The sequence below is a fragment of the Nymphalis io genome, chromosome 6, assembly GCF_905147045.1.
Source record: "Nymphalis io chromosome 6, ilAglIoxx1.1, whole genome shotgun sequence".
Classification (NCBI taxonomy): Eukaryota; Metazoa; Arthropoda; class Insecta; order Lepidoptera; family Nymphalidae; genus Nymphalis; species Nymphalis io.
The window spans coordinates 4827436-4839516 of record NC_065893.1 but is presented as its reverse complement, the minus strand read 5'-3'; positions in this window follow the sequence as shown (position 1 = coordinate 4839516).

The window sequence follows — 12081 nt, the reverse complement described above, 5'->3', positions numbered from 1 at the left end:
CTGCATACGTTGATATAATCGATATAAAACGAAAACTTATAATTAACAAACATTAAATACGTTATAATATTTACGTAAAATACAATTTACGTAAATATTATATTTACATACATAATTTAAAAAAAATGTTAATTACTAACTACATTTTTATGCACAAAAAACAAAACAGGTCAGTCAGCCTTTCGCATATTTTCGTTTGATTATTCAGAGTAGTCTTTGCTGTTGTCACTCTTTTTGTTTTATGAACATGCAATACCTATTGTTGTGCTAAAATAATGTGACAGTATATTAAGTCAGATCTCTAAGGTAACTCTTTATATTATGCAAAATATCCACTAAACACACCAAAACAAAGTTATTTAACAAAATTAGTCATTTCTGCATGATCAAATATGAATAAAATGTTCAAAATTCAAAATTCTACGTATAAAATCGTACCTTTCTCTGGTTATTACGATGTATGCATGACTAGAGGTTATCAGCACAGTTGTGTTCGTTATTTCAATTTGCAATAAGAGCTTACAGAAATTGTGTGGCACTAATTGGTAAGCTTGCCTTTGTTTAAATCATTGTTAATACTGGAGTATAAATGACAACGAAATACCGCCATTACACTGGCAGCCATTTTCAATTTTTAGTTTATTATTAAATAGATATAAGATTTTATAATTATAACATTTTATTTAACAAAGATACGTCAAGATTAGGTAAAAATACAATCGCTTATTATTCAGTTCGCATATTAAACTTAATCTACGCTATAGAACACAAGTAATACGAAATTAAATGAAATGAATTATACCAAAACACCACTAAATTGGATACAAGGCTTATCCGCTAATAACGAGGAATATTATAAAGCTCTAATAGCGCAATGGTTTAAGGGACGCCTAGCGATGTGAACGTCGTAGGTTCGACTAGAATAGAAGCTTCATGCTGGAATGGAGTGGTAAATAATACCGGGCATTGTTACTTTAAGTTGCTAATTTAAACATGATCCAACGTTATTAAATAGAAACAAAATGACTATAACGAAATTATTTATATAACGACAAAATATACATCGACAGCTTCACACTTATTTGTAACTAGTATGATATTATATATCATATATATTATGCATGACATTATATGCTTATTATAATATTTTATAATAAAATAGATATCAATATTGTTTTGCTATTTAGGATCCTGGACCCTGGCCTAAAACCATCAATACCATCATCATCATCATCAGATACTAGCTGCCCGTCCTCCCTTCTTACGGGTAACATAAGGATATAATCCAGTTAATGTATAACCGTAATCCGTAACAGCCTGTGAATGTCCTACGGCTGGGCTGATGGCCTCCTCTCCCTTTTTTGAGAAGAAGGATCGGAGCTTATTCCACCACGCTGCTCAAGTGCGGGTTGGTGGTCAATACAAATGTGGCAGAATTTCAGTGAAATTAGACACATGCAGGTTTTTTCACTATGTTTTCCTTCACCTTAAAGCACGAGATGAATTATAATCACAAATTAACCACATGAAAATTCAGTGGTGCTTGCCCGGGTTTGAACCCACGATCATCGGTTAAGATTCACATGTTCTTACCACTGGGCCATCTTGGCTTTAATGTTTAACATCGGTTACTAAAGTTTCGCAAAAATTTCATTATATTTTACCAACATTTAAAATATAATAATTCCCTACAAAATATCGCGATGCTATCGTATATAGCCTATGTCTAGCTGAAATAGTGTACATTTCAAATGGTGAAAGTTTATCCATATTACCTATATGAAAATTGTAGGTACTTAAATAATTTACGACCACAGCTTCGCCCGCAATTTAGGGGCTCCAGCTTACTCTATACCAAAAGCGTAACAGCCAGACAGAGTTACTTTCGCATTAATAATATGAGTGTAGATATGGAAAATATATCCGGAACGGAGATTACTTTTCGCGTATACGCAACAACTAAATTATCTTTATAATATTTGTAAGTATATTAATGCACGTTTGACTTTTTTTACAGTGTTGTTTGAGCTTAGAGGAAATAATAAATAGGATCTTGTGTTTTCCAACACAAATTACGTAATGAGCGCCCATGATTAGAGAGCGTTGAGCGCTAAATGAATTAGCTCATTCATCTACAATGCCAATGGCTAGAATTGAAATAATTTATTAAAAACATTAATTTCTTGTTGATGATAGTGAATAATAGCTTTGTTTATTGAAGATAAAAATTACACTTTATATATGAATCGGTTGTTGTTTCGGATAGCTTACATGATCTTACTTATTTTATGGTAGTCTCTATATAAGTACAGTACAGTTATTACATTTGATCAGAAAAAGCTTTGTCCGCAAGCCCGTGTGTGTAAGTATCTACTCATATGTAAGAGTTATTTAATACTTCTTACAAAGCTAATTTCCTTTTCACTTATTATTAGGTAGCACATAAACCAGTCTGCCTACCAATTACAAAAAATAAAAACAAAAAACTTATCAATTTTTGCCTTAAAACAATAAGCGACCGTACCGGAAACAGAAAATATCAAGAAACAGGAATTTCTAAATTGATAAAATTTTATTAAAGAATGATATACATATAGTAAAGAATGATAGCTTGCTTGATACACTCAAATATTTTATGTTACAGACGAGTGAAAAATGAAGTCATTAATGTGGGTTCGTTAACAACGGAACAAAATCTTTGAGAACCTCAAGGGCTCTTCACTCGTTTGTTGATATAAAAACCAATACCCTCATGTAGATATTTTGTATATAGTGTGTACGGGTCTCGCAAAGAATAAAATATTTCGCATAAATATAATCTGGAATGGAATTACAAGTATTTTCATTTCTCATTTTTCATTATATTTGAGTAAGTTATTGTAGGTCTAAGTTGTTGAAATACAACTTAGTTAATCACTTAAATTATGTAAAAAGTAAATACGATTATTCTTATCTTGTAGATGTAATATTATTTGTTGCCTCTATATAGAATTGTTGTATATATTTAGGTTAAATGACAATTGGTTGATAAGATTTTTAATTAAGTTAAATATTTAGACTACTAAATATGTAATTATTATAATCAATAATAAACTATGCTTTTCTCCGCCTACTATTTTTTTATACAATATGAGTTTTACGAATCAGTATTGTAGCATATACGTTTAATTAGCCCGAGCGATATGATTAAAAAAACGCTAAATTCTCCAAAATAAGTATCGAATTTTTGGAAGACACTTAGTAGCACACTCTATCGTGAAACGTCACTAATATTTCACGACGGCTAACATGTGCACGTAGTGACATCTAGCATCAACTTAAAATACTAAAACGTTCACTGCGTTTGTGGCTGAAAGCTCATAGTTCTTAAATAAAACGTTGGTAGTTGTAACAAAAAAACTTTATAATTCAAATTAAATGAGTTGCCTTATAACCGTAACTTATTTAATTCAAACAATCAACCAAACACGAAATTATTTGAAACTAGCTGTTGCCCGCGGCTTTGCTCGCGCTTAAGTATAAGGAAAGGATAAACAATTGTTTGGAAGTCTGTGATTTTAAAGTAAGAAGAATGAAACGATTCTGGTTAAAAAAATAAGGTCAAGATTGATGAATATTCTTTTATAATCATCAGTAAACTTACTGTGAACTCCTGTAGTTTCACTTAATATATTTTATAGTGACTTAAATGGCTTGAAGAAAATTTTATTTTATACAAATCTTCCGATCTACCATTCTGTTGCTTAAATACCCCGGAATCTGTCCACGCCGTTGAATATAGTTAATACTGTAAATGAGTACTATACTAAACTATCAAACTACTAAACTATCAAACTCAGGTTAACAAAACTATTCAACTCACTGAAAACTTTACTTATAATTAATAGTCGAAGCACCTCTTTGTAAACGGTAGTAAGGCTTTGTGCAAGCTCGTCTGGGTAGGTACCACTCATCAGATATCCTACAGCTCAATAGCAATATTTAGTATGGTTGCATTCCGGTTTGAAGAATGAATGAGTAATCCAGGCACAAAGGACATAACATCTTCGTTCCCAAGACTGGTGGCGCATTAGCGATGTAAGGAAAGGTTAATATTTCTCACATCGCCAATGTCTAAGGACGGTCGGTGGTATAATATAAATAATAATATTAAATTTTACATCCAAAAACATGTACACAATTTTAGTTGACAGTTTTATCTAAATCTAGGGTTTTTACATAAGCAACATAGGTAGTGGACCTCTGACTCCGAAACTAATATAAATTGTAATATCAGAGTCAGCGATTTTGATATTACAATTTATATACATGCATATTATTTACATAAAAAAAACGAAGTTTGCGGTATTTCTTTTTGGTGCTAAAATTACTAAGTTACTCGCAGAGCTCACTCAAGGGGCATGCAACATAAAAAATGTCCATGAGATAACAGTTCTCACTAAAATCAGTGCCGGCTATGTTCAACAACAGGCAATGGGACTTTTGATTGTCATGGGGAAGCACACTTTAAGAGAGAACTATATACTTTCGAATTCGAATGATATATTCTCATAGAGCGTATTCTTGGAATAAAAGCTACATCTCCTCGAGCACATCCTAAAATAAATCTGTAGGAATTGAGGCTCATGTTGAGGTAAAGCTTCAAGACTATCAATTAAGTGGTGCATATGGCAATAATGGATTAAGTTTTCTCTATATAAACTTTACTAACATAGTAAAGTTCGTTTTAAAAAAAGTATTACTTACACCTCCCTAGGAGATATTAATATTAAGACATTGTGTATTTTGCTTTTCGTTTTTAGCGAATATGTACATACGACCGTTCTAACACTTCAATTGGTGGTCAAATTTGTGAAATTTCTGAATACTTTGAAATACTTAAACGTATATGTATATAAATTCAATCAAGAAATTATTCCACCACGCTGATCCAATGCGGGTTGGTGGAATGCACATGTGGCGGAATTTCAGTGAAATTAGAGGCAAGCAGGTTTCCTCACAATGTTTTCCTTCGCCGTAAAGCACAAGATGAATTATAATCACAAATTAAGCACATGAAAATTCAGTGATGCTTGCCCGGGTTTGAACCCATGATCATCGGTTATAATTATTATAATATCGGTATAATAATTTAGTTATTTCAATTTGTTAATTTTAGCCGTTTCCGAGATTAGCCTGTACAAACAGACAGACAGACAAAAATTAAAAAATGATGGTTTTGGTTTTGGTAATTCGCAAATAGCCAACCTACCTTTAAATGGGGCAGTTATTTTGAAATCACAGATAGACGCTTCAATTTTATTTATATGTATAGATAACTTCTAAAATTAAAACTTAGAAACATATAGAATTGTTTTAAAATAACACATTAAAATGAACTGCTTACACAATAAGGAACCCCATATCTTTACCTTATTCGTATAATTGTAGCATGGCTGTGTGAATAAGGCAAAAACTGTTGATATACATAATCATGTAAGCATTTAATACCCATAATTTTTTCCGTATCCGTAACAGCCTGTGAATGTCCCACTGCTGGGCTAAAGGCCTCCGCACCTCTTTTTGAGGAGAAGGTTTGGAGCTTATTCCGCCACGCTGCTCCAATGCGGGTTGGTGGAATACACATGTGGCAGAATTTCAGTGAAATTAGACACATGCAGGTTTCCTCACGATGTTTTCCTTCACCGTCAAGCACGAGATGAATTATAATCACAAATTAAGCACATGAAAATTCAGTGGTGCTTGCCCGGGTTTGAACCCACGATCATCGGTTAAGATTCACGCGTTCAGACCACTAGGCCATCTCGGCTTATAATTACTATAATTACATAATTTTTTACTTCATGTTATTTGAATCTAAATTAATATAAGTGGACTGTACGGTACGTTTTTTTACGTAGGTAATAAGCGTATTTGTTTTTTATTGTTTAATACCACACAATACATTAAAATATTTTTATTTACTTGTTTTGTGTGTGAACTTGTTACATTATTTTGACACAATTCAATACACATTTATTATTATAGCTTTTTTGTATATATAAAAATGTTATTGCCTGATAAGCCAATTTCCAATTTCCAATTTCCAATTTCCAACGGGACATCCATATTTGTACCGATTTCAAACAGTTTTTCGTATCGTTCAGTGTTATGTATATGCTTTTAATATTAATCCTAATTAAATTTTTCTTTAATTTCTAGTGCTTTTTTATTATTATTTTTTGCTAAGTGTATTATTATATATTGCTAAGTGAAATCTATACTTATAAGTAATAAAATTGTAACAAGCCGATGTCTATACATTAAAGATATTAAATAAAAATTAATATTTTATAATTTATTTATTTATTTATTTATTGACACTTTATTGCACCCAAACTTAAAACTAAAAATTACAATTTTTAAGCAAACAAAACAAAGGTGAGATGCAACAGGCGGCCTTATCGCTAAGCAGCGATCTCTTCCAGGCAACCTTTGAGCAGAGGATCATAATATTTATAAATGGGAAGGGTACAAGCCAGTTTACCTATATACTACATACAATACTACATACATAATACATACATACATATATATACTACACTACTATTATATATAATATAAATATACATATATATATACTATAATAAATACATACATAAACAAATACATAATATTTATATAATAAAAATAGGAGATATAACAAAACAAGAAATTAACAACGACAACGACTGCTTAGTATTAGTAGTATTTATTAAAGCAATTAAAGCCAAAACAATAGTTTTTAGAATTTTTGTCTATTTGTACGTTTGTACCCGCATCACGCAAAATTTACTGTAATTTAAAATATAGGCTCCATTTTATCGCAAGAAAATATCTTATTCTCATTTTTTAATTAGTATGCCCGGGCCTCACGTTATTTAATAATCTTTATGCTAAATGAATAGATTTTGAGGAAACTAAAGCCACACTTACATGAACAGACAATCAATCAATGGTCCTCCTGGCTGGCCTAGGCCAGTCTGGGTACGGGCCTCGGGGTTGCTCCCCCTACCCGGGCTGGTCCTCCCCGACGGTTCAACCGTCGTGTCACTTTATTTTTGCCCAGAAGGGCCAGGGTCGTTATGACCCAGTGGCTGTAAGTCCTTAATGGTTTTCCTCTTTTACGGGTGATGTCGTCCTACCGTGTCTCCAGATCGTCGTCGTCCTCTTCACCGATGCCCGCATCGGCGCTGATGGTCGGCGACAGTAGGAGCTCACGAGGTAACGGACGCCCCTCAGGTGGTCTGGCATGAAGCAGTGCTATACCGTGGAGGTGTACGCTCGCACTGCTATCCGCCTTAGCAAATAGCGAGCGAGCGAGCTTGCGGACGAACTCCTCCACGGAACAGACAAGTTAGTCGTTCTATATAGTTGTTACTAAAAATGTAGATGGCGTTGTTTATCATTTTAAAGGTTTATCTCAACCGATCTCAACCGATTACAACTCTTAAATCTTCCACAATCTTAGAAACAAAACTATATTTAGCTTTATTTCATCGAAAGCAAACGTCAAAAATGTAGCCATAGAATCGAATAGAAGAGAATAGAATAGAAGGACACACAAAGTTAAGCATAAATTACAATGAATAAGAACAATGTACAAAAACAATTGCTAGGTAGTTTTTCCTAAAGCATAATATTATTATTACTTTTTCATAAAGGTAAGAGTCACATTATGATCTTAAGGACTTTATTATACTGTACATATTTTTGTATAGCATAATATTTCAGGTTATTTTACTAATAATTGTATTTTTAAAGTAATTTGGGCATTACCGTGTTAAATATTTAAAATTTATAATGCCTTCTCGAAAACGGTCTAACCTTTCGTCGGCTTCTGCTCAAGACAAACGAGCACGATTGAGAAAATTAATCTTTTAAAAGTGCTGCGTCTCGGTCTCGAGGAACTTTTTCTGAACGCGAATCGCGTCCTTTTGCTTATAGATACAGTAACGCCGCATCACGATGTGAGAGTGGCGTACAATATGACGTGCAGAGCGGTATCGGCACACTGAAGCACGAATTGCGGAAACTTGGGAAGAACGTGAGATTCGATTAAGCTCTGGTCGTAGGCATCACGAGATTTTGCGATCGGTAGAGCCGAATTCCGAACGATAACAGCATTTATATATTTCTATTGACTAAAGACTGTGAGTATAAATTATATATATACAAGTCAAGAAAGACGATCACTTTTGTCGGCTGACCGCATCCGCCACGAAATCTTACATTCTCTAAAAAAACGCATGAGCTCGCCACGAAATCTCGCGTTCTGTAGAAACTTATGAGGAATGAGCGATGAGTTTGTCGGCTGATCGTACCCAACACGAAATCACGCGCTCTGTAGAAACACATGAGGAAAGACATTTGCGTTTGTCTGTTGACTGTAAACGTCATGAAATATCACGGATGTAGGAGACAGATGAGTAGCATGTCTTGCACTTATCGATAGACAGGAGATTACCGCTCATTACCTGGAAGAAAGAAAGAAATCGTATGCAAAAATGGCGGTAAACACAATCCAGTGATATCCGAACGGTGCAGTTAGAAAACATGTAGACTGTCTGTTGGCGATGATGATGCTTCGATGGTATACGATCCCAATGAGTTGCCGTGGATAGAAAAATAAAAAAATGGATTTTATTATTTCGCAATAATAAAATATGCTGATTATACTCATCTTGGCTCAATGAACGATAAAAGAACGAAATATGTGCATTTCCGTGCCTTGAAGTGGCATGTTGAATTCAAAGAAATATGTTGTTCATTTATCAAAGTTAATTTTGACCGAACACAAGAACTACAAGAACCTTTGATAGGATGCACAAAAATAAACAATGTTTACCTACCCGTTCCAAGGCAATTTTATTGGTATTTAGTTCTCAATTGTCTTTGCAAAAATAAAAATATAGATATTGAATTCAATATTATAAAATAAAGCTAGTATTAATAAATATAGTATTACATTCTTTAAGCTAAGTACCATCTTCAGACAGATTTGTATTACATAATACAAAACTTTATTTATTTATTTTTCAAGTTTAAGTGAATATTCTTTATAGATGATTACTTTTTAGATTATCGATGTCGATGTATTGTCCTTACATATGAAATTAGCGTTTTGTCGTACTGACCATTTGATCTGAAATATCTCCTCTTTGGTTAAGAATTCCAAATTCAAATTTATAAATTCATTTAGCTGGTACATTTGAGTTTTGAAAACAGTCATTTATTTGTTTTTTCCTCATTAATTTTTTCTTTGGCGCGCTTATTACCGCACAATGGAAAACATGAAATATCGGTATAATTACGAGTACGAGTTCTACCGTGGCACCAGTGCTGCATAAACAGCTCAAAGGATTAATGATGTGTACGGCGCTGGTGTTGAAAAAGAAAGCACGGTACCTTTTTGGTTTCAACGTTTTTGTTATGGAAATTTCGTCCTTCAGAACCAACCCCGTTGACGGGCGGAGGCCGGAGAGCTGCTGGCTTAGGGGTAAGTGACAAAACTGTATTAATCCACTTAAAGGAAATCGGGAAAGTAAAAAAACTTTGAACGATGGGTACCTCATGAATTGAGTGAATCGAACTTGCTAACACGCGTCGACTGCTGTGTTAACTTGCTCAACCGACACAATAATGAAGGGATTTTAAATCCAATCATTACTTGTCATGAAAAGTGGATACTTTACGATAATCGGAAGGGCTTTTCGCAATGGCTGAACCTTGGAGACCCAGTCAAATCCTGCTCTAAACGAAAATTGACTCAGAAAAAGTTACTTGTGAGTGTTTGGTGGACTAGCGCCGGTGTCGTTCACTATAGCTTTCTAAAATCTGGCCAAACGATTACGGCAGATAGCTATTGCTAGCAACCGCAAACCATGAAGGAAGAACTAACAGCTAAACAACCGAGATTGGTCAATCGCTCTAGGCCACTGCTACCTCACGACAACGCAAGACCACACATTGCATAACAAACAACCACTAAGTTAGATGAGCTACAATTGGAATGTCTGTGTCATCCACCGTACTCCCCGGACGAAAGTGCATAGATAACAACCGTGCATACTTTGATTAATTAAATATATTTTACAAAAAAAAAATGGAATTCCTTACCAGCTCACGTGTTCCCCTCCTCTTACAACCCGGGTTCCTTCAAACGAGGCGTGAAGAGGCATCTTGCGGGCCGGCAAGGCGAAGGCGGCTAGTGCAGAACGTTTTTCCCGTCTGTACTGGCCGTCGTCGCGTTTGGACTCTACTACCACTTACCATCAGGTGTAGAGTCATTTGCCCTCCCGGCGAATATAAAAAAAAAAAAAAAACGCGTGAATCTTAACCGATGATCGTGGGTTCAAACCCGGGCAAGCACCACTGAATTTTCATGTGCTTAATTTGTGATTATAATTCATCTCGTGCTATACGGTGAAGGAAAACATCGTGAGGAAACCTGCATGTGTCTAATTTCACTGAAATTCTGCCACATGTGAATTCTACCAACCCGCATTGGAGCAGCGTGGTGGAATAAGCTCCAAACCTTCTCCTCAAAAAGAGGAGAGGAGGCCTTTAGCCCAGCAGTGGGACATTCACAGGCTGTTACGGCATATAAAATGTACTTAAAATACTTTACATGAAAGTTTTATTTAATATTTGATATTCAATATATTAATATTAATAATGTCTGAAGTTGTTAAACTTATAATATTTAATAGTTCATTTCTGAGAAATAAAAATTAGTTGAAGTGTAATTGCCTCTAAATCCTTAGAAGTTTGCATAACAATTAAAAAATAAAATAATCGGTAATTTGTATTCGTAGATATAGAAGATCGTTGTTTTTTAAGAATAATAGAAATCGTTGTAATTATACAACGATTTATTTTATTATATATGTTTATATTAATAAAGATTATTGTATTATTAAGCTTAAAGAAAATATAAAAAAAAATGAATCGTATAACTCGAGGACTGTGAATCAAACAAACAAATCTCTAAAATATGCGACATGGAACTCAAACATATCCATGATAGTGATTTTTTAAAAGTCAAAGCGAATTTCATCAAACGAAAAGAACTCCAAAGACAACACAATTGAATGGTGAAAAAAGACCTTACTACCTTGCTTTGTCGACATCGTTAGACGTCAACTCGTGATATATTTTTTTAAATACGTTCTTTAAATTTTGAAACTAACAAAGAGTCTGACGGTATTATTGTTTAATAAAAACTCACTTCACTGGTGGTAGGGCTTTGTGCAAACTCGTCTGTGTAGGTCCCACCCATTCCCACTCATCAGATATTCTACCACAAAACAGCAGTCCTTGGTATTATTGTATTCCGGTTTGAAGGGCGAGTGAGCCAGTGTAATTACAGGTACAAGGGTCATAACATCTTAGTTCCCAAGATTGGTGGTGCATTGACAATGTAAGCGATGGTTAACATTACTTACATTGCCCATGGCGTTGGTGACCACTTACCGTCAGGTCATTTGCTCGTCCGCCTACGTAGGCGGTATATAGCGTTTCTATAAAACACGAGGTTTCGAAGTTGACATATATGAACGACTTTAACGCCTCCTCATTATTTAGTCTAAAATTATCGGTATTAATAACTCGGTATACTAACTATTCGTTTAATATAGGAGGAGGTTGACGACGGATGGAACACCGATGGCTTAGATTAGTAAAATGGACGCGCGTGCGTCTTTAGTAGAACTTTATTAATAGTGAACTATAATATTCTTTAAGCTATAATTACTGAAATTCAATTATCATGCCAAGATTATAATTAAAATTTTTAGATGACGACAATCGTAATAAAACGCGAATATCTATCATATTCATTTAAGTTCAGAAAAATTCAATAATTATAGCTTAAAGAATATACATCACTATTATTTAATTATAACTTTAACGTAAAATGTTGTTTAGATATGATTATATATATATTCCATGAGCAATCTATGAAAATTAGGAGAGAGATTAAGTTAAGACAAGTTACTTGTTAGAGGTAGTAACAGTAACAGTAACAGCTTATAAATGTGCCACTGCTGGGCTAATATGAAA